This window comes from Dendrobates tinctorius, unplaced genomic scaffold (assembly GCF_039654945.1).
Source record: "Dendrobates tinctorius isolate UK_male_01 unplaced genomic scaffold, ASM3965494v1 ptg000028l, whole genome shotgun sequence".
Lineage (NCBI taxonomy): Eukaryota > Metazoa > Chordata > Amphibia > Anura > Dendrobatidae > Dendrobates > Dendrobates tinctorius.
Window position 1 is genome coordinate 58,701,517 of NW_027361696.1, and position 23,634 is coordinate 58,725,150.

Consider the following 23,634-nt stretch of genomic DNA (forward strand, 5'->3'; position numbering starts at 1 on the left):
AATATCTGAGCGCTATGTGACAGGCTCGATGGCACAGCTGTGACAAAAGTGACGAGAGGATAAGGGAGATTTTGAAATTCTGCACACACTTGTGGACACTGGACACTTTTGGATTGTGTGAGGCCCACTGATATCTGAGCGCTATGTCACAAGTTCGATGGCACAGCTGTGACAAAAGTGACGAGAGGATAAGGGAGATTTTGAATTTCTGCACACACTTGTGGACACTGGACACTTTTGGATTGTGTGAGGCCCAATGAATATCTGAGCGCTATGTGACAGGCTCGATGGCACAGCTGTGACCAAAGTGACTAGAGGATAAGGGAGATTTTGAATTTCTGCACACACTTGTGGACACTGGACACTTTTGGATTGTGTGAGGCCCAATGAATATCTGAGCGATATGTGACAGGCTCGATGGCACAGCTGTGACCAAAGTGACTAGAGGATAAGGGAGATTTTAAATTTCTGCAGACACTTGTGGACACTTTTGGATTGTGTAAGGGCCACTGATATCTGAGCGCTATGTCACAGGCTCGATGGCACAGCTGTGACAAAAGTGACGAGAGGATAAGGGAGATTTTGAATTTCTGCAGACACTTGTGTACACTGGACACTTTTGGATTGTGTGAGGCCCACTGATATCTGAGCGCTATGTCACAGGCTCGATGGCATAGCTGTGACAAAAGTGACGAGAGGATAAGAGAGATTTTGAATTTCTGCAGACACTTGTGGACACTGGACACTTTTGGATTGGGTGAGACCCAATGAATATCTGAGCACTATGTGACAGGCTCGATGGCACAGCTGTGACCAAGGTGACTAGAGGATAAGGGAGATTTTGAATTTCTGCACACACTTGTGGACACTGGACACTTTTGGATTGTGTGAGACCCAATGAATATCTGAGCACTATGTGACAGGCTCGATGGCACAGCTGTGACCAAGGTGACTAGAGGATAAGGGAGATTTTGAATTTCTGCACACACTTGTGGACACTGGACACTTTTGGATTGTGTGAGGCCCAATGATATCTGAGCGCTATGTGACAGGCTCGATGGCACAGCTGTGACCAAAGTGACTAGAGGATAAGGGAGATTTTGAATTTCTGCACACACTTGTGGACACTGGACACTTTTGGATTGTGTGAGGCCCACTGATATCTGAGCGCTATGTCACAGGCTCGATGGCACAGCTGTGACAAAAGTGACGAGAGGATAAGGGAGATTTTGAATTTCTACACACACTTGTGGACACTGGACACTTTTGGATTGTGTGAGGCCCAATGAATATCTGAGCGCTATGTGACAGGCTCGATGGCACAGCTGTGACCAAAGTGACTAGAGGATAAGGGAGATTTTGAATTTCTGCAGACACTTGTGGACACTGGACACTTTTGGATTGTGTGAGGCCCACTGATATCTGAGCGCTATGTCACAGGCTCGATGGCACAGCTGTGACAAAAGTGACTAGAGGATAAGGGAGATTTTGAATTTCTGCACACACTTGTGGACACTGGACACTTTTGGATTGTGTGAGGCCCACTGATATCTGAGCGCTATGTCACAGGCTCGATGGCACAGCTGTGACAAAAGTGATGAGAGGATAAGGGAGATTTTGAATTTCTGCACACACTTGTGGACACTGGACACTTTTGGATTGTGTGAGACCCAATGAATATCTGAGCGCTATGTGACAGGCTCGATGGCACAGCTGTGACAAAAGTGACTAGAGGATAAGGGAGATTTTGAATTTCTGCACACACTTGTGGACACTGGACACTTTTGGATTGTGTGAGACCCAATGAATATCTGAGCGCTATGTGACAGGCTCGATGGCACAGCTGTGACCAAAGTGACTAGAGGATAAGGGAGATTTTGAATTTCTGCACACACTTGTGGACACTGGACACTTTTGGATTGTGTGAGGCCCAATGAATATCTGAGCGCTATGTGACAGGCTCGATGGCACAGCTGTGACCAAAGTGACTAGAGGATAAGGGAGATTTTGAATTTCTGCACACACTTGTGGACACTGGACACTTTTGGATTGTGTGAGGCCCAATGAATATCTGAGCGCTATGTGACAGGCTCGATGGCACAGCTGTGACCAAAGTGACTAGAGGATAAGGGAGATTTTGAATTTCTGCACACACTTGTGGACACTGGATACTTTTGGATTGTGTGAGACCCAATGAATATCTGAGCGCTATGTGACAGGCTCGATGGCACAGCTGTGACCAAAGTGACTAGAGGATAAGGGAGATTTTGAATTTCTGCACACACTTGTGGACACTGGACACTTTTGGATTGTGTGAGGCCCAATGAATATCTGAGCGCTATGTGACAGGCTCGATGGCACAGCTGTGACCAAAGTGACTAGAGGATAAGGGAGTTTTTGAATTTCTGCACACACTTGTGGACACTGGACACTTTTGGATTGTGTGAGACCAATGAATATCTGAGCGCTATGTGACAGGCTCGATGGCACAGCTGTGACCAAAGTGACTAGAGGATAAGGGAGATTTTGAATTTCTGCACACACTTGTGGACACTGGACACTTTTGGATTGTGTGAGGCCCAATGAATATCTGAGCGCTATGTGACAGACTCGATGGCACAGCTGTGACCAAAGTGACTAGAGGATAAGGGAGTTTTTGAATTTCTGCACACACTTGTGGACACTGGACACTTTTGGATTGTGTGAGGCCCAATGAATATCTGAGCGCTATGTGACAGGCTCGATGGCACAGCTGTGACCAAAGTGACTAGAGGATAAGGGAGATTTTGAATTTCTGCACACACTTGTGGACACTGGACACTTTTGGATTGTGTGAGGCCCAATGAATATCTGAGCGCTATGTGACAGGCTCGATGGCACAGCTGTGACCAACGTGACTAGAGGATAAGGGAGATTTTGAATTTCTGCACACACTTGTGGACACTGGACACTTTTGGATTGTGTGAGGCCCAATGAATATCTGAGCGCTATGTGACAGGCTCGATGGCACAGCAGTGACCAACGTGACTAGAGGATAAGGGAGATTTTGAATTTCTGCACACACTTGTGGACACTGGACACTTTTGGATTGTGTGAGGCCCAATGAATATCTGAGCGCTATGTGACAGGCTCGATGGCACAGCTGTGTCCAAAGTGACTAGAGGATAAGGGAGATTTTGAATTTCTGCACACACTTGTGGACACTGGACACTTTTGGATTGTGTGAGGCCCAATGAATATCTGAGCGCTATGTGACATGCTCGATGGCACAGCTGTGACCAAAGTGACTAGAGGATAAGGGAGATTTTGAATTTCTGCACACACTTGTGGACACTGGACACTTTTGGATTGTGTGAGGCCCATTGAATATCTGAGCGCTATGTGACAGGCTCGATGGCACAGCTGTGACCAACGTGACTAGAGGATAAGGGAGATTTTGAATTTCTGCACACACTTGTGGACACTGGACACTTTTGGATTGTGTGAGGCCCAAAGAATATCTGAGCGCTATGTGACAGGCTCGATGGCACAGCTGTGACCAAAGTGACTAGAGGATAAGGGAGATTTTGAATTTCTGCACACACTTGTGGACACTGGACACTTTTGGATTGTGTGAGGCCCACTGATATCTAAGCGCTATGTCACAGGCTCGATGGCACAGCTGTGACCAAAGTGACTAGAGGATAAGGGAGATTTTGAATTTCTGCACACACTTGTGGACACTGGACACTTTTGGATTGTGTTAGACCCAATGAATATCTGAGCGCTATGTGACAGGCTCGATGGCACAGCTGTGACCAAAGTGACTAGAGGATAAGGGAGATTTTGAATTTCTGCTCACACTTCTGGACACTGGACACTTTTGGATTGTGTGAGGCCCAATGAATATCTGAGCGCTATGTGACAGGCTCGATGGCACAGCTGTGACCAAAGTGACTAGAGGATAAGGGAGATTTTGAATTTCTGCACACACTTGTGGACACTGGACACTTTTGGATTGTGTGAGGCCCAATGAATATCTGAGCGCTATGTGACAGGCTCGATGGCACAGCTGTGACCAAAGTGACTAGAGGATAAGGGAGATTTTGAATTTCTGCAGACACTTGTGGACACTGGACACTTTTGGATTGTGTGAGGCCCACTGATATCTGAGCGCTATGTCACAGGCTCGATGGCACAGCTGTGACAAAAGTGACGAGAGGATAAGGGAGATTTTGAATTTCTGCACACACTTGTGGACACTGGACACTTTTGGATTGTGTGAGGCCCACTGATATCTGAGCGCTATGTCACAAGCTCGATGGCACAGCTGTGACAAAAGTGACGAGAGGATAAGGGAGATTTTGAATTTCTGCACACACTTGTGGACACTGGACACTTTTGGATTGTGTGAGACCCAATGAATATCTGAGCACTATGTGACAGGCTCGATGGCACAGCTGTGACCAAAGTGACTAGAGGATAAGGGAGATTTTGAATTTCTGCACACACTTGTGGACACTGGACACTTTTGGATTGTGTGAGGCCCAATGTTATCTGAGCGCTATGTAACAGGCTTGATGGCACAGCTGTGACCAAAGTGACTAGAGGATAAGGGAGATTTTGAATTTCTGCACACACTTGTGGACACTGGACACTTTTGGATTGTGTGAGGCCCAATGAATATCTGAGCGCTATGTGACAGGCTCGATGGCACAGCTGTGACCAAAGTGACTAGAGGATAAGGGAGTTTTTGAATTTCTGCACACATTTGTGGACACTGGACACTTTTGGATTGTGTGAGGCCCAATGAATATCTGAGCGCTATGTGACAGGCCCCGATGGCACAGCTGTGACCAAAGTGACTAGAGGATAAGGGAGATTTTGAATTTCTGCAGACACTTGTGGACACTGGACACTTTTGGATTGTGTGAGGCCCACTGATATCTGAGCCCTATGTCACAGGCTCGATGGCACAGCTGTGACAAAAGTGACGAGAGGATAAGGGAGATTTTGAATTTCTGCACACACTTGTGGACACTGGACACTTTTGGATTGTGTGAGACCCAATGAATATCTGAGCGCTATGTGACAGGCTCGATGGCACAGCTGTGACCAAAGTGACTAGAGGATAAGGGAGATTTTGAATTTCTGCACACACTTGTGGACACTGGACACTTTTGGATTGTGTGAGGCCCAATGAATATCTGAGCGCTATGTGACAGGCTCGATGGCACAGCTGTGACCAACGTGACTAGAGGATAAGGGAGATTTTGAATTTCTGCACACACTTGTGGACACTGGACACTTTTGGATTGTGTGAGGCCCAATGAATATCTGAGCGCTATGTGACAGGCTCGATGGCACAGCAGTGACCAACGTGACTAGAGGATAAGGGAGATTTTGAATTTCTGCACACACTTGTGGACACTGGACACTTTTGGATTGTGTGAGGCCCAATGAATATCTGAGCGCTATGTGACAGGCTCGATGGCACAGCTGTGTCCAAAGTGACTAGAGGATAAGGGAGATTTTGAATTTCTGCACACACTTGTGGACACTGGACACTTTTGGATTGTGTGAGGCCCAATGAATATCTGAGCGCTATGTGACAGGCTCGATGGCACAGCTGTGACCAAAGTGACTAGAGGATAAGGGAGATTTTGAATTTCTGCACACACTTGTGGACACTGGACACTTTTGGATTGTGTGAGGCCCAATGAATATCTGAGCGCTATGTGACAGGCTCGATGGCACAGCTGTGACCAACGTGAATAGAGGATAAGGGAGATTTTGAATTTCTGCACACACTTGTGGACACTGGACACTTTTGGATTGTGTGAGGCCCACTGATATCTAAGCGCTATGTCACAGGCTCGATGGCACAGCTGTGACCAAAGTGACTAGAGGATAAGGGAGATTTTGAATTTCTGCACACACTTGTGGACACTGGACACTTTTGGATTGTGTTAGACCCAATGAATATCTGAGCGCTATGTGACAGGCTCGATGGCACAGCTGTGACCAAAGTGACTAGAGGATAAGGGAGATTTTGAATTTCTGCTCACACTTGTGGACACTGGACACTTTTGGATTGTGTGAGGCCCAATGAATATCTGAGCGCTATGTGACAGGCTCGATGGCACAGCTGTGACCAAAGTGACTAGAGGATAAGGGAGATTTTGAATTTCTGCACACACTTGTGGACACTGGACACTTTTGGATTGTGTGAGGCCCAATGAATATCTGAGCGCTATGTGACAGGCTCGATGGCACAGCTGTGACCAAAGTGACTAGAGGATAAGGGAGATTTTGAATTTCTGCAGACACTTGTGGACACTGGACACTTTTGGATTGTGTGAGGCCCACTGATATCTGAGCGCTATGTCACAGGCTCGATGGCACAGCTGTGACAAAAGTGACGAGAGGATAAGGGAGATTTTGAATTTCTGCACACACTTGTGGACACTGGACACTTTTGGATTGTGTGAGGCCCACTGATATCTGAGCGCTATGTCACAAGCTCGATGGCACAGCTATGACAAAAGTGACGAGAGGATAAGGGAGATTTTGAATTTCTGCACACACTTGTGGACACTGGACACTTTTGGATTGTGTGAGGCCCAATGAATATCTGAGCGCTATGTGACAGGCCCCGATGGCACAGCTGTGACCAAAGTGACTAGAGGATAAGGGAGATTTTGAATTTCTGCAGACACTTGTGGACACTGGACACTTTTGGATTGTGTGAGGCCCACTGATATCTGAGCCCTATGTCACAGGCTCGATGGCACAGCTGTGACAAAAGTGACGAGAGGATAAGGGAGATTTTGAATTTCTGCACACACTTGTGGACACTGGACACTTTTGGATTGTGTGAGACCCAATGAATATCTGAGCGCTATGTGACAGGCTCGATGGCACAGCTGTGACCAAAGTGACTAGAGGATAAGGGAGATTTTGAATTTCTGCACACACTTGTGGACACTGGACACTTTTGGATTGTGTGAGGCCCAATGAATATCTGAGCGCTATGTGACAGGCTCGATGGCACAGCTGTGACCAAAGTGACTAGAGGATAAGGGAGTTTTTGAATTTCTGCACACACTTGTGGACACTGGACACTTTTGGATTGTGTGAGACCAATGAATATCTGAGCGCTATGTGACAGGCTCGATGGCACAGCTGTGACCAAAGTGACTAGAGGATAAGGGAGATTTTGAATTTCTGCACACACTTGTGGACACTGGACACTTTTGGATTGTGTGAGGCCCAATGAATATCTGAGCGCTATGTGACAGACTCGATGGCACAGCTGTGACCAAAGTGACTAGAGGATAAGGGAGTTTTTGAATTTCTGCACACACTTGTGGACACTGAACACTTTTGGATTGTGTGAGGCCCAATGAATATCTGAGCGCTATGTGACAGGCTCGATGGCACAGCTGTGACCAAAATGACTAGAGGATAAGGGAGATTTTGAATTTCTGCAGACACTTGTGGACACTGGACACTTTTGGATTGTGTGAGGCCCACTGATATCTGAGCCCTATGTCACAGGCTCGATGGCACAGCTGTGACAAAAGTGACGAGAGGATAAGGGAGATTTTGAATTTCTGCACACACTTGTGGACACTGGACACTTTTGGATTGTGTGAGACCCAATGAATATCTGAGCGCTATGTGACAGGCTCGATGGCACAGCTGTGACCAAAGTGACTAGAGGATAAGGGAGATTTTGAATTTCTGCACGCACTTGTGGACACTGGACACTTTTGGATTGTGTGAGGCCCAATGAATATCTGAGCGCTATGTGACAGGCTCGATGGCACAGCTGTGACCAAAGTGACTAGAGGATAAGGGAGATTTTGAATTTCTGCACACACTTGTGGACACTGGACACTTTTGGATTGTGTGAGGCCCAATGAATATCTGAGCGCTATGTGACAGGCTCGATGGCACAGCTGTGACCAACGTGACTAGAGGATAAGGGAGATTTTGAATTTCTGCACACACTTGTGGACACTGGACACTTTTGGATTGTGTGAGGCCCAATGAATATCTGAGCTCTATGTGACAGGCTCGATGGCACAGCTGTGACCAAAGTGACTAGAGGATAAGGGAGATTTTGAATTTCTGCAGACACTTGTGGACACTGGACACTTTTGGATTGTGTGAGGCCCACTGATATCTGAGCGCTATGTCACAGGCTCGATGGCACAGCTGTGACAAAAGTGACGAGAGGATAAGGGAGTTTTTGAATTTCTGCACACACTTGTGGACACTGAACACTTTTGGATTGTGTGAGGCCCAATGAATATCTGAGCGCTATGTGACAGGCTCGATGGCACAGCTGTGACCAAAATGACTAGAGGATAAGGGAGATTTTGAATTTCTGCAGACACTTGTGGACACTGGACACTTTTGGATTGTGTGAGGCCCACTGATATCTGAGCCCTATGTCACAGGCTCGATGGCACAGCTGTGACAAAAGTGACGAGAGGATAAGGGAGATTTTGAATTTCTGCACACACTTGTGGACACTGGACACTTTTGGATTGTGTGAGGCCCACTGATATCTGAGCGCTATGTCACAAGCTCGATGGCACAGCTGTGACAAAAGTGACGAGAGGATAAGGGAGATTTTGAATTTCTGCACACACTTGTGGACACTGGACACTTTTGGATTGTGTGAGACCCAATGAATATCTGAGCACTATGTGACAGGCTCGATGGCACAGCTGTGACCAAGGTGACTAGAGGATAAGGGAGATTTTGAATTTCTGCACACACTTGTGGACACTGGACACTTTTGGATTGTGTGAGGCCCAATGATATCTGAGCGCTATGTGACAGGCTCGATGGCACAGCTGTGACCAAAGTGACTAGAGGATAAGGGAGATTTTGAATTTCTGCACACACTTGTGGACACTGGACACTTTTGGATTGTGTGAGGCCCAATGAACATCTGAGCGCTATGTGACAGGCTCGATGTCACAGCTGTGACCAAAGTGACTAGAGGATAAGGGAGTTTTTGAATTTCTGCACACACTTGTGGACACTGGACACTTTTGGATTGTGTGAGGCCCAATGAATATCTGAGCGCTATGTGACAGGCTCGATGGCACAGCTGTGACCAAAGTGACTAGAGAATAAGGGAGATTTTGAATTTCTGCAGACACTTGTGGACACTGGACACTTTTGGATTGTGTGAGGCCCACTGATATCTGAGCGCTATGTGACAGGCTCGATGGCACAGCTGTGACAAAAGTGACGAGAGGATAAGGGAGATTTTGAATTTCTGCACACACTTGTGGACACTGGACACTTTTGGATTGTGTGAGGCCCAATGAATATCTGAGCGCTATGTGACAGGCTCGATGGCACAGCTGTGACCAAAGTGACTAGAGGATAAGGGAGATTTTGAATTTCTGCAGACACTTGTGGACACTGGACACTTTTGGATTGTGTGAGGCCCACTGATATCTGAGCGCTATGTCACAGGCTCGATGGCACAGCTGTGACAAAAGTGACTAGAGGATAAGGGAGATTTTGAATTTCTGCACACACTTGTGGACACTGGACACTTTTGGATTGTGTGAGGCCCACTGATATCTGAGCGCTATGTCACAGGCTCGATGGCACAGCTGTGACAAAAGTGATGAGAGGATAAGGGAGATTTTGAATTTCTGCACACACTTGTGGACACTGGACACTTTTGGATTGTGTGAGACCCAATGAATATCTGAGCGCTATGTGACAGGCTCGATGGCACAGCTGTGACAAAAGTGACTAGAGGATAAGGGAGATTTTGAATTTCTGCACACACTTGTGGACACTGGACACTTTTGGATTGTGTGAGACCCAATGAATATCTGAGCGCTATGTGACAGGCTCGATGGCACAGCTGTGACCAAAGTGACTAGAGGATAAGGGAGATTTTGAATTTCTGCACACACTTGTGGACACTGGACACTTTTGGATTGTGTGAGGCCCAATGAATATCTGAGCGCTATGTGACAGGCTCGATGGCACAGCTGTGACCAAAGTGACTAGAGGATAAGGGAGATTTTGAATTTCTGCACACACTTGTGGACACTGGACACTTTTGGATTGTGTGAGGCCCAATGAATATCTGAGCGCTATGTGACAGGCTCGATGGCACAGCTGTGACCAAAGTGACTAGAGGATAAGGGAGATTTTGAATTTCTGCAGACACTTGTGGACACTGGACACTTTTGGATTGTGTGAGGCCCACTGATATCTGAGCGCTATGTCACAGGCTCGATGGCACAGCTGTGACAAAAGTGACGAGAGGATAAGGGAGTTTTTGAATTTCTGCACACACTTGTGGACACTGAACACTTTTGGATTGTGTGAGGCCCAATGAATATCTGAGCGCTATGTGACAGGCTCGATGGCACAGCTGTGACCAAAATGACTAGAGGATAAGGGAGATTTTGAATTTCTGCAGACACTTGTGGACACTGGACACTTTTGGATTGTGTGAGGCCCACTGATATCTGAGCCCTATGTCACAGGCTCGATGGCACAGCTGTGACAAAAGTGACGAGAGGATAAGGGAGATTTTGAATTTCTGCACACACTTGTGGACACTGGACACTTTTGGATTGTGTGAGACCCAATGAATATCTGAGCGCTATGTGACAGGCTCGATGGCACAGCTGTGACCAAAGTGACTAGAGGATAAGGGAGATTTTGAATTTCTGCACACACTTGTGGACACTGGACACTTTTGGATTGTGTGAGGCTCAATGAATATCTGAGCGCTATGTGACAGGCTCGATGGCACAGCTGTGACCAAAGTGACTAGAGGATAAGGGAGATTTTGAATTTCTGCACACACTTGTGGACACTGGACACTTTTGGATTGTGTGAGGCCCAATGAATATCTGAGCGCTATGTGACAGGCTCGATGGCACAGCTGTGACCAACGTGACTAGAGGATAAGGGAGATTTTGAATTTCTGCACACACTTGTGGACACTGGACACTTTTGGATTGTGTGAGGCCCAATGAATATCTGAGCGCTATGTGACAGGCTCGATGGCACAGCTGTGACCAAAGTGACTAGAGGATAAGGGAGATTTTGAATTTCTGCAGACACTTGTGGACACTGGACACTTTTGGATTGTGTGAGGCCCACTGATATCTGAGCGCTATGTCACAGGCTCGATGGCACAGCTGTGACAAAAGTGACGAGAGGATAAGGGAGATTTTGAATTTCTGCACACACTTGTGGACACTGGACACTTTTGGATTGTGTGAGACCCAATGAATATCTGAGCGCTATGTGACAGGCTCGATGGCACAGCTGTGACCAAAGTGACTAGAGGATAAGGGAGATTTTGAATTTCTGCACACACTTGTGGACACTGGACACTTTTGGATTGTGTGAGGCCCAATGAATATCTGAGCGCTATGTGACAGGCTCGATGGCACAGCTGTGACCAAAGTGACTAGAGGATAAGGGAGATTTTGAATTTCTGCACACACTTGTGGACACTGGACACTTTTGGATTGTGTGAGGCCCAATGAATATCTGAGCGCTATGTGACAGGCTCGATGGCACAGCTGTGACCAACGTGACTAGAGGATAAGGGAGATTTTGAATTTCTGCACACACTTGTGGACACTGGACACTTTTGGATTGTGTGAGGCCCAATGAATATCTGAGCGCTATGTGACAGGCTCGATGGCACAGCTGTGACCAAAGTGACTAGAGGATAACGGAGATTTTGAATTTCTGCAGACACTTTGGCACTGGACACTTTTGGATTGTGTGAGGCCCACTGATATCTGAGCGCTATGTCACAGGCTCGATGGCACAGCTGTGACAAAAGTGACGAGAGGATAAGGGAGATTTTGAAATTCTGCACACACTTGTGGACACTGGACACTTTTGGATTGTGTGAGGCCCACTGATATCTGAGCGCTATGTCACAAGCTCGATGGCACAGCTGTGACAAAAGTGACGAGAGGATAAGGGAGATTTTGAATTTCTGCACACACTTGTGGACACTGGACACTTTTGGATTGTGTGAGACCCAATGAATATCTGAGCACTATGTGACAGGCTCGATGGCACAGCTGTGACCAAGGTGACTAGAGGATAAGGGAGATTTTGAATTTCTGCACACACTTGTGGACACTGGACACTTTTGGATTGTGTGAGGCCCAATGATATCTGAGCGCTATGTGACAGGCTCGATGGCACAGCTGTGACCAAAGTGACTAGAGGATAAGGGAGATTTTGAATTTCTGCACACACTTGTGGACACTGGACACTTTTGGATTGTGTGAGGCCCAATGAACATCTGAGCGCTATGTGACAGGCTCGATGGCACAGCTGTGACCAAAGTGACTAGAGGATAAGGGAGTTTTTGAATTTCTGCACACACTTGTGGACACTGGACACTTTTGGATTGTGTGAGGCCCAATGAATATCTGAGCGCTATGTGACAGGCTCGATGGCACAGCTGTGACCAAAGTGACTAGAGAATAAGGGAGATTTTGAATTTCTGCAGACACTTGTGGACACTGGACACTTTTGGATTGTGTGAGGCCCACTGATATCTGAGCGCTATGTGACAGGCTCGATGGCACAGCTGTGACAAAAGTGACGAGAGGATAAGGGAGATTTTGAATTTCTGCACACACTTGTGGACACTGGACACTTTTGGATTGTGTGAGGCCCAATGAATATCTGAGCGCTATGTGACAGGCTCGATGGCACAGCTGTGACCAAAGTGACTAGAGGATAAGGGAGATTTTGAATTTCTGCAGACACTTGTGGACACTGGACACTTTTGGATTGTGTGAGGCCCACTGATATCTGAGCGCTATGTCACAGGCTCGATGGCACAGCTGTGACAAAAGTGACTAGAGGATAAGGGAGATTTTGAATTTCTGCACACACTTGTGGACACTGGACACTTTTGGATTGTGTGAGGCCCACTGATATCTGAGCGCTATGTCACAGGCTCGATGGCACAGCTGTGACAAAAGTGATGAGAGGATAAGGGAGATTTTGAATTTCTGCACACACTTGTGGACACTGGACACTTTTGGATTGTGTGAGACCCAATGAATATCTGAGCGCTATGTGACAGGCTCGATGGCACAGCTGTGACAAAAGTGACGAGAGGATAAGGGAGATTTTGAAATTCTGCACACACTTGTGGACACTGGACACTTTTGGATTGTGTGAGGCCCACTGATATCTGAGCGCTATGTCACAAGCTCGATGGCACAGCTGTGACAAAAGTGACGAGAGGATAAGGGAGATTTTGAATTTCTGCACACACTTGTGGACACTGGACACTTTTGGATTGTGTGAGACCCAATGAATATCTGAGCACTATGTGACAGGCTCGATGGCACAGCTGTGACCAAGGTGACTAGAGGATAAGGGAGATTTTGAATTTCTGCACACACTTGTGGACACTGGACACTTTTGGATTGTGTGAGGCCCAATGATATCTGAGCGCTATGTGACAGGCTCGATGGCACAGCTGTGACCAAAGTGACTAGAGGATAAGGGAGATTTTGAATTTCTGCACACACTTGTGGACACTGGACACTTTTGGATTGTGTGAGGCCCAATGAACATCTGAGCGCTATGTGACAGGCTCGATGGCACAGCTGTGACCAAAGTGACTAGAGGATAAGGGAGTTTTTGAATTTCTGCACACACTTGTGGACACTGGACACTTTTGGATTGTGTGAGGCCCAATGAATATCTGAGCGCTATGTGACAGGCTCGATGGCACAGCTGTGACCAAAGTGACTAGAGAATAAGGGAGATTTTGAATTTCTGCAGACACTTGTGGACACTGGACACTTTTGGATTGTGTGAGGCCCACTGATATCTGAGCGCTATGTGACAGGCTCGATGGCACAGCTGTGACAAAAGTGACGAGAGGATAAGGGAGATTTTGAATTTCTGCACACACTTGTGGACACTGGACACTTTTGGATTGTGTGAGGCCCAATGAATATCTGAGCGCTATGTGACAGGCTCGATGGCACAGCTGTGACCAAAGTGACTAGAGGATAAGGGAGATTTTGAATTTCTGCAGACACTTGTGGACACTGGACACTTTTGGATTGTGTGAGGCCCACTGATATCTGAGCGCTATGTCACAGGCTCGATGGCACAGCTGTGACAAAAGTGACTAGAGGATAAGGGAGATTTTGAATTTCTGCACACACTTGTGGACACTGGACACTTTTGGATTGTGTGAGGCCCACTGATATCTGAGCGCTATGTCACAGGCTCGATGGCACAGCTGTGACAAAAGTGATGAGAGGATAAGGGAGATTTTGAATTTCTGCACACACTTGTGGACACTGGACACTTTTGGATTGTGTGAGACCCAATGAATATCTGAGCGCTATGTGACAGGCTCGATGGCACAGCTGTGACAAAAGTGACTAGAGGATAAGGGAGATTTTGAATTTCTGCACACACTTGTGGACACTGGACACTTTTGGATTGTGTGAGACCCAATGAATATCTGAGCGCTGTGTGACAGGCTCGATGGCACAGCTGTGACCAAAGTGACTAGAGGATAAGGGAGATTTTGAATTTCTGCACACACTTGTGGACACTGGACACTTTTGGATTTTGTGAGGCCCAATGAATATCTGAGCGCTATGTGACAGGCTCGATGGCACAGCTGTGACCAAAGTGACTAGAGGATAAGGGAGATTTTGAATTTCTGCACACACTTGTGGACACTGGACACTTTTGGATTGTGTGAGACCCAATGAATATCTGAGCGCTATGTGACAGGCTCGATGGCACAGCTGTGACCAAAGTGACTAGAGGATAAGGGAGATTTTGAATTTCTGCACACACTTGTGGACACTGGACACTTTTGGATTGTGTGAGGCCCAATGAATATCTGAGCGCTATGTGACAGGCTCGATGGCACAGCTGTGACCAAAGTGACTAGAGAATAAGGGAGTTTTTGAATTTCTGCACACACTTGTGGACACTGGACACTTTTGGATTGTGTGAGACCCAATGAATATCTGAGCGCTATGTGACAGGCTCGATGGCACAGCTGTGACCAAAGTTACTAGAGGATAAGGGAGATTTTGAATTTCTGCACACACTTGTGGACACTGGACACTTTTGGATTGTGTGAGGCCCAATGAATATCTGAGCGCTATGTGACAGGCTCGATGGCACAGCTGTGACCAAAGTGACTAGAGAATAAGGGAGTTTTTGAATTTCTGCACACACTTGTGGACACTGGACACTTTTGGATTGTGTGAGACCAATGAATATCTGAGCGCTATGTGACAGGCTCGATGGCACAGCTGTGACCAAAGTGACTAGAGGATAAGGGAGATTTTGAATTTCTGCACACACTTGTGGACACTGGACACTTTTGGATTGTGTGAGGCCCAATGAATATCTGAGCGCTATGTGACAGACTCGATGGCACAGCTGTGACCAAAGTGACTAGAGGATAAGGGAGTTTTTGAATTTCTGCACACACTTGTGGACACTGGACACTTTTGGATTGTGTGAGGCCCAATGAATATCTGAGCGCTATGTGACAGGCTCGATGGCACAGCTGTGACCAAAGTGACTAGAGGATAAGGGAGATTTTGAATTTCTGCACACACTTGTGGACACTGGACACTTTTGGATTGTGTGAGGCCCAATGAATATCTGAGCGCTATGTGACAGGCTCGATGGCACAGCTGTGACCATCGTGACTAGAGGATAAGGGAGATTTTGAATTTCTGCACACACTTGTGGACACTGGACACTTTTGGATTGTGTGAGGCCCAATGAATATCTGAGCGCTATGTGACAGGCTCGATGGCACAGCTGTGACCAACGTGACTAGAGGATAAGGGAGATTTTGAATTTCTGCACACACTTGTGGACACTGGACACTTTTGGATTGTGTGAGGCCCAATGAATATCTGAGCGCTATGTGACAGGCTCGATGGCACAGCTGTGTCCAAAGTGACTAGAGGATAAGGGAGATTTTGAATTTCTGCACACACTTGTGGACACTGGACACTTTTGGATTGTGTGAGGCCCAATGAATATCTGAGCGCTATGTGACAGGCTCGATGGCACAGCTGTGACCAAAGTGACTAGACGATAAGGGAGATTTTGAATTTCTGCACACACTTGTGGACACTGGACACTTTTGGATTGTGTGAGGCCCAATGAATATCTGAGCGCTATGTGACAGGCTCGATGGCACAGCTGTGACCAACGTGACTAGAGGATAAGGGAGATTTTGAATTTCTGCACACACTTGTGGACACTGGACACTTTTGGATTGTGTGAGGCCCAAAGAATATCTGAGCGCTATGTGACAGGCTCGATGGCACAGCTGTGACCAAAGTGACTAGAGGATAAGGGAGATTTTGAATTTCTGCACACACTTGTGGACACTGGACACTTTTGGATTGTGTGAGGCCCACTGATATCTAAGCGCTATGTCACAGGCTCGATGGCACAGCTGTGACCAAAGTGACTAGAGGATAAGGGAGATTTTGAATTTCTGCACACACTTGTGGACACTGGACACTTTTGGATTGTGTTAGACCCAATGAATATCTGAGCGCTATGTGACAGGCTCGATGGCACAGCTGTGACCAAAGTGACTAGAGGATAAGGGAGATTTTGAATTTCTGCTCACACTTGTGGACACTGGACACTTTTGGATTGTGTGAGGCCCAATGAATATCTGAGCGCTATGTGACAGGCTCGATGGCACAGCTGTGACCAAAGTGACTAGAGGATAAGGGAGATTTTGAATTTCTGCACACACTTGTGGACACTGGACACTTTTGGATTGTGTGAGGCCCAATGAATATCTGAGCGCTATGTGACAGGCTCGATGGCACAGCTGTGACCAAAGTGACTAGAGGATAAGGGAGATTTTGAATTTCTGCAGACACTTGTGGACACTGGACACTTTTGGATTGTGTGAGGCCCACTGATATCTGAGCGCTATGTCACAGGCTCGATGGCACAGCTGTGACAAAAGTGACGAGAGGATAAGGGAGATTTTGAATTTCTGCACACACTTGTGGACACTGGACACTTTTGGATTGTGTGAGGCCCACTGATATCTGAGCGCTATGTCACAAGCTCGATGGCACAGCTGTGACAAAAGTGACGAGAGGATAAGGGAGATTTTGAATTTCTGCACACACTTATGGACACTGGACACTTTTGGATTGTGTGAGACCCAATGAATATCTGAGCACTATGTGACAGGCTCGATGGCACAGCTGTGACCAAAGTGACTACAGGATAAGGGAGATTTTGAATTTCTGCACACACTTGTGGACACTGGACACTTTTGGATTGTGTGAGGCCCAATGTTATCTGAGCGCTATGTGACAGGCTCGATGGCACAGCTGTGACCAAAGTGACTAGAGGATAAGGGAGATTTTGAATTTCTGCACACACTTGTGGACACTGGACACTTTTGGATTGTGTGAGGCCCAATGAATATCTGAGCGCTATGTGACAGGCTCGATGGCACAGCTGTGACCAAAGTGACTAGAGGATAAGGGAGTTTTTGAATTTCTGCACACACTTGTGGACACTGGACACTTTTGGATTGTGTGAGGCCCAATGAATATCTGAGCGCTATGTGACAGGCTCGATGGCACAGCTGTGACCAAAGTGACTAGAGGATAAGGGAGATTTTGAATTTCTGCAGACACTTGTGGACACTGGACACTTTTGGATTGTGTGAGGCCCACTGATATCTGAGCGCTATGTCACAGGCTCGATGGCACAGCTGTGACAAAAGTGACGAGAGGATAAGGGAGATTTTGAATTTCTGCACACTCTTGTGGACACTGGACACTTTTGGATTGTGTGAGGCCCAATGAATATCTGAGCGCTATGTGACAGGCTCGATGGCACAGCTGTGACCAACGTGACTAGAGGATAAGGGAGATTTTGAATTTCTGCAGACACTTGTGGACACTGGACACTTTTGGATTGTGTGAGGCCCACTGATATCTGAGCGCTATGTGACAGGCTCGATGGCACAGCTGTGACAAAAGTGACGAGAGGATAAGGGAGATTTTGAATTTCTGCACACACTTGTGGACACTGGACACTTTTGGATTGTGTGAGGCCCAATGAATATCTGAGCGCTATGTGACAGGCTCGATGGCACAGCTGTGACCAAAGTGACTAGAGGATAAGGGAGATTTTGAATTTCTGCACACACTTGTGGACACTGGACACTTTTGGATTGTGTGAGGCCCAATGAATATCTGAGCGATATGTGACAGGCTCGATGGCACAGCTGTGACCAAAGTGACTAGAGGATAAGGGAGATTTTAAATTTCTGCAGACACTTGTGGACACTTTTGGATTGTGTAAGGGCCACTGATATCTGAGCGCTATGTCACAGGCTCGATGGCACAGCTGTGACAAAAGTGACGAGAGGATAAGGGAGATTTTGAATTTCTGCAGACACTTGTGTACACTGGACACTTTTGGATTGTGTGAGGCCCACTGATATCTGAGCGCTATGTCACAGGCTCGATGGCATAGCTGTGACAAAAGTGACGAGAGGATAAGAGAGATTTTGAATTTCTGCAGACACTTGTGGACACTGGACACTTTTGGATTGGGTGAGGCCCACTGAAATCTGAGCGCTACGTCACAGGCTCGATGGCACAGCTGTGACAAAAGTGACTAGAGGATAAGGGAGATTGGATTGCTTTTAAAAAAGCAGTTTGCAGAGCAGTGGGTAAACAGCAATGCCAGCCTGTCAGGAAGCCTTAAAAGGCAGCCCAACAACCAACACCACTGATACACCACAATATAGCCTCCCCTTGCACTGCACACACAGTGACTGGTGTGTTGTGCAGGCCAAATCGCTAGCAGCAGAAGCAGTTTTTTTTTCTTCTCAGCAGGACAAAAAAAAAAAATTGGGATTGCTTTTAAAAAAGCAGTTTGCGGAGCAGTGGGTAAACAGCAATGCAGGAATGTCAGGAAGCCTTAGAAGGCAGCCCAACAACCAACACCACTGATACACCACTATATAGCCTCCCCTTGCACTGCACACACAGTGACTGGTGTGTTGTGCAGGCCAAATCGCTAGCAGCAGAAGCAGTTTTTTTGTCTTCTTCCCTGCCTAACGCTCTCCCTACAGAATCAGCAGCAACCTCTCCCTATACTGAGATCGGCAGAAGTAAGATGGCGGTCGACGTGCACGCCCTTTTATACCCCCTGTGACGCCCACCAAAGCAAGCCAATCACTTGCATGCTCTTCTGAAAGATGGTGGTGACCCCTGCCTATGTCATCACGTTGCCCACAGTGTCCGTGGATCCTGATTGGCTGAAAAAGAGCGCAAAACAAACTTTTGAAACGCGACTTTGGCGCGTAAGTCGCCGACCTCGTGGCCGACCTCATCCTAGGGTCGGGTTTCGTTTCATGAAACCCGACTTTGCCAAAAGTCGGCGACTTTTGAAATTTTTCGACCCGTTTCTCTTAACTCTATTAACAAGTATTTACTAAACAATCGATAACAGTAACACTCCACGCAGGGAAGTAAAGGCAATGGCAAAGATTATACAAAATAAATGTAACACTTATCGGTTCAAGTTCTGACAGGGGGAAGGCTGGAATATCTCCCAGCATCTCAAACGATGCACAAAGTCTCTGGCTCTGTTACAAAGAAACAAATAACACTGTCGCCCGACAGTGCCAAAGGAATCAGTCCTCTTTGTTTTTGGCATGCTGGAACATGGAAACAATCCCTTGCTTGAATGTTCCAGAAATGGCGCTGGGCATGCGTCGTGAGCACGTGTACTAGCCGCGACAATCCGTGATCTTTCACAGTAGTCCTTAAGCTGTTGTCCCGGTATCTTGGGTAAAACATGGGAAGTCAGCGGTACAGTTTCAGATTGGAATTCAATAGCGTAAGGAGTATACTCACAGCCAGCATGTGGAGGTCTGGGAACAGAGGAGTCGTCGGTAGAAGATGCGGAGAGGGAGCAAATATCCGTACACCAGCGTGAATTTCTCTTCAACCCTGGGCTCAGATATTACTTACAAACACTCTTCTTGTGTAACTGTGGGGGATAAAGAACAGATAAGCTTACCCAGTAGTACAGATATTTGATAAAGTTGCAGTTCAAAACAGCAACTCCAAGAGCATGAACAAGGCAGCTAAAACAGCCCATAAGAGAATAGAGAAGCAAAATAAGATAATCGCGTAAATTATAAAGATTTCCTTAATTTTACAAAGACAGATCAATAATTAAAAAAAAAAAGTTTACTTGGTCTTAAATGTTTGCTTTTGTAAGTCGCTGCACCATACAGGTGCATACGGAGCGACTACAGCCTATAAACATAGCGGCTTCAAGTGCCACCAAATGTCTTGTAGAACATCTCAGTAGGAGCATGCATGAGGCTTTAAATTGCTTCCACATTATATTTTGCAGTGTCAGTCAGACGTATAGGATGCCCCCAATGAATGGCACTATATAGGCTCCCATGCAAAGAAAAAAGTATTCCATGCAATATTTTTCAGCCTCATCAGTTGAACTGGGGCCAATGTATAGGTTTTCCCAGTGCATTTGAAAATGGACACTGAAAAACGTCCTACGAAGTTACTTATCTCTTTTAGCATTGTTAATTTCACTTAAAGGGAACCTGTCTGTTTGGAAATGCATTGCAATTTGACAGCAGCATGTTATGGAGCTGGAGAAGTCGAACAGATTAATGCATAGTTTTTTGGGGAAAATATTCAGTATTAAGAGCACAGTCAGACGACCGTATAATTTGAACCAAGATCAAATCGCAATGCACGGAGTGGCCGTCAGTTTACCCAATCCGAGCTGTCGTGTTGGGTCAGGAGATGTCACATGTACCTGTCCTGTGTGACACGACCCGCAGGTCAGTAACTAACAACAAGACAAAGGGGGAACACTGGGAAAACAGTTACAATGGTGGGCCCTGCAAAAGGGAACGGGGACGTGGAGATCTCCTGCACTCCCCTGTGGCAGTGTCCCTGAACACTCCTAATGTTCCCTATACAGGCTCTTCACCTGTCGCCGAGCAGGATACCTGAATCCCTCACTATCCCTGCACCTATCCCTTGCTAGGGAACTGGATAGTGCAGACACTGGTCCCACCGCTGCACTAATACACACGAAGGAAAAAGGGGAAAACACCAAAACACTTATGTTTCTCTGCTGCAGTCACCAGGCAGCAGAGTGCAGCACCAGATCAGCTTCCCCCTGAGGAAGGAAGATTTGCTTCCGAAACGTACATCGGGGCTCTTGAAGCACGGGGTGTCCAGTGTACCATTTCCTGGTATGTAGTTTATTATTCCAAGTCCTGATTATCTGTTTGTGCTCTGGTTAGCTGGTCGGTCGGGGATTATACCCTTAACTCTTTATTGACTGGCCGGCTCTACATTGCACCTCTACATGTTTGCTAGGACTATTTAACCTATTCATTTTTGTATTATACCTGTTTCACTACCAGATGCTATGTAATATAGACTTGAGTACCATTTTATATGGACACTGTACACCTATCATTCTGCTACCTTTTATGTCACTCTTGTCATGCCACTAAGCCTATTTTTAACCTGTGTCTCCTAATAAAGATATGTGATTTTTCTATTTATCTCTGGACGTCTATGCACTGGTTTTTTTCTTCCGTTTTGCTTTAGACATGTAATAACGCCTGTGGCCACCTGGGGCTAAAACCCATATTAAGCTCCCAGGCCTAAAAGGAAAAAAAGGTTTACATGACGGAATCCCGAATCTGACACAGATCCAAGAATTGAACTGTGACAGGAGAGCCTTGGCCAGTCCGAACTATCATGATCGGGTCGAGAGAGCCTTGGCCTGTCCGAGCTGTCATGCTAGGGTGGGGAGAGCCGTGGCCAGTCCAAGCTGTGATGCTAGGGTGGGCAGAGCCGTGGCCTGTCTGAGCTATTATGCTTGGGTCGGTGGAGCCTTGGCGAGTCCGAGCTACGATGCTAGGGTCTGGAGAGCAGTAGCCAGTCCGAGCATTGCGGCCCAATCACAGTCCGATTTATACGGCCATCTGACTGAGCCTATCTTGTAGTTTAGGTATTAAAATCCCTACTCTTTTTGTGTACTCCTGCCCAGTGGATGACTTTGGCCAAAAATTGACAGCTATCACTACATGAAAATTTCCAAATGGAAACTTCCGAGCTGATAGAGTCCTTTTACATTTTGCTTTTATTTGTAACCATGTTCCTATGTTCTATTTTCAATCCCAGAAACCATGATGTGCTCCTGTGATCACTTTGGTGCTATTATAGTGGGAATCTTTTTTGGATCAATCGTGGTTATTGTACTGATACTTGGAATCATTTTCTTGCTGCATCAACGGTGTATCCTACCGGAGAGAGAGAGGAAAGAGATGGAAGGTAATCGGCCCAGTATGGTTTACTCCATTTTCAACCTATTAGACTGTTGCTTTAGTTTAGCTACTGAAAAGGTGCATTAGTCTAAGCCATTTTCATAACGCCTTCAAACCCCAATTTTCTTTTTTTTTTTCATTGTGTTTTTCAACTCTTCTTCCAAGAGCCATAACTTTTTTATTTTTCCATCAATACACCCGTATAAGGGCTTGTTTTTCTGCTAGACGAGTTATACTTTTGAATGACAACATTCATTTTGTCATGTGATGCACTGGAAAATGGGGAAAAAAATCAAGTGCAGTGAAACTGCTAAAAAACAAAAGTGCAATTCCATAATATTTTTTTTGCTTTTTTTATTTACACATTTTTTTGCTTTTTTCGCCATTATTCGAGTATTTCCTTTATTTGGTAGCTGGGGCTGGGCGATAGCTTAATTTTTGTGCACTTAGAGGATGTTTTTACTGATACCCTTTGGGGTAGATACGATGATTTGACCTTCTATTATTGCATTTTATTGCAATGTTATAGGCAGGTAAAAAAACATAAGGTAATTCCGGGGTTTTGATTTTTCTTCTCGTTATGCCGTATAAGGATTTGATTAATTTACTTTATATTTTGATAGATCAGACATTTCTAAAAGCAGCAATACCAAAGATGTGTTTTTTTATATTTTTTTATTTTCAATGGGATGAAAGAGGGGTGATTTGAATTTCTGTGCTTTTTTAAAACTTTAAAAAAAATGTTTTATTGTTTATAATAGTTAATATTTCATTTTTTACAGGGGTGGTCCGAAACTAAGATTTACTTTAAACCTAAATGTCTAATTAATATAATAATTTAATCTCTTTTCTAATACACTTTAATGAAAAAGTCCTTACCATTCTTTCATTACTCTTGTCAATTGCGGGGGGATGGCGTTGGTCTCTGCCGACACTGCACGCCGAGTATTCTTCTTACACTGACAGTGCACTCATTACTTGAGATCAGAGCCGACGAGAGAGCGCACTGTCACTGTGTGTATTGCACAGTGACAAGAATCTACTGAGCACATGTCGCAATTGACATATGCTCAGTAGATCGGGGACTAGCCCATCCCCTAAAATGGATGTCACTGTTGAAGCTTTGTTTCAAGGAGGGGGCAGAGACTGCAGCAGTGATCGCATCTTCTGCCCAATGATAATGCTTCATTTGAGTATCCCAGCATGCACTG

The 23,634-nt window shown here is 46.0% G+C and overlaps 1 long non-coding RNA gene across 2 annotated transcripts in view; it reads left to right on the forward strand.

Moving 5' to 3' along the window:
* LOC141085437 (uncharacterized) overlaps window positions 1-23,634 on the forward strand; it is a 76,774-nt gene that overhangs the window by 41,241 nt on the left and 11,899 nt on the right. For both annotated transcript variants that reach the window (XR_012231309.1, XR_012231308.1), the window contains exon 2: window positions 22,281-22,430. This is a non-coding gene — a long non-coding RNA (uncharacterized lncRNA). The remainder of the gene's footprint in view (window positions 1-22,280; window positions 22,431-23,634) is intronic.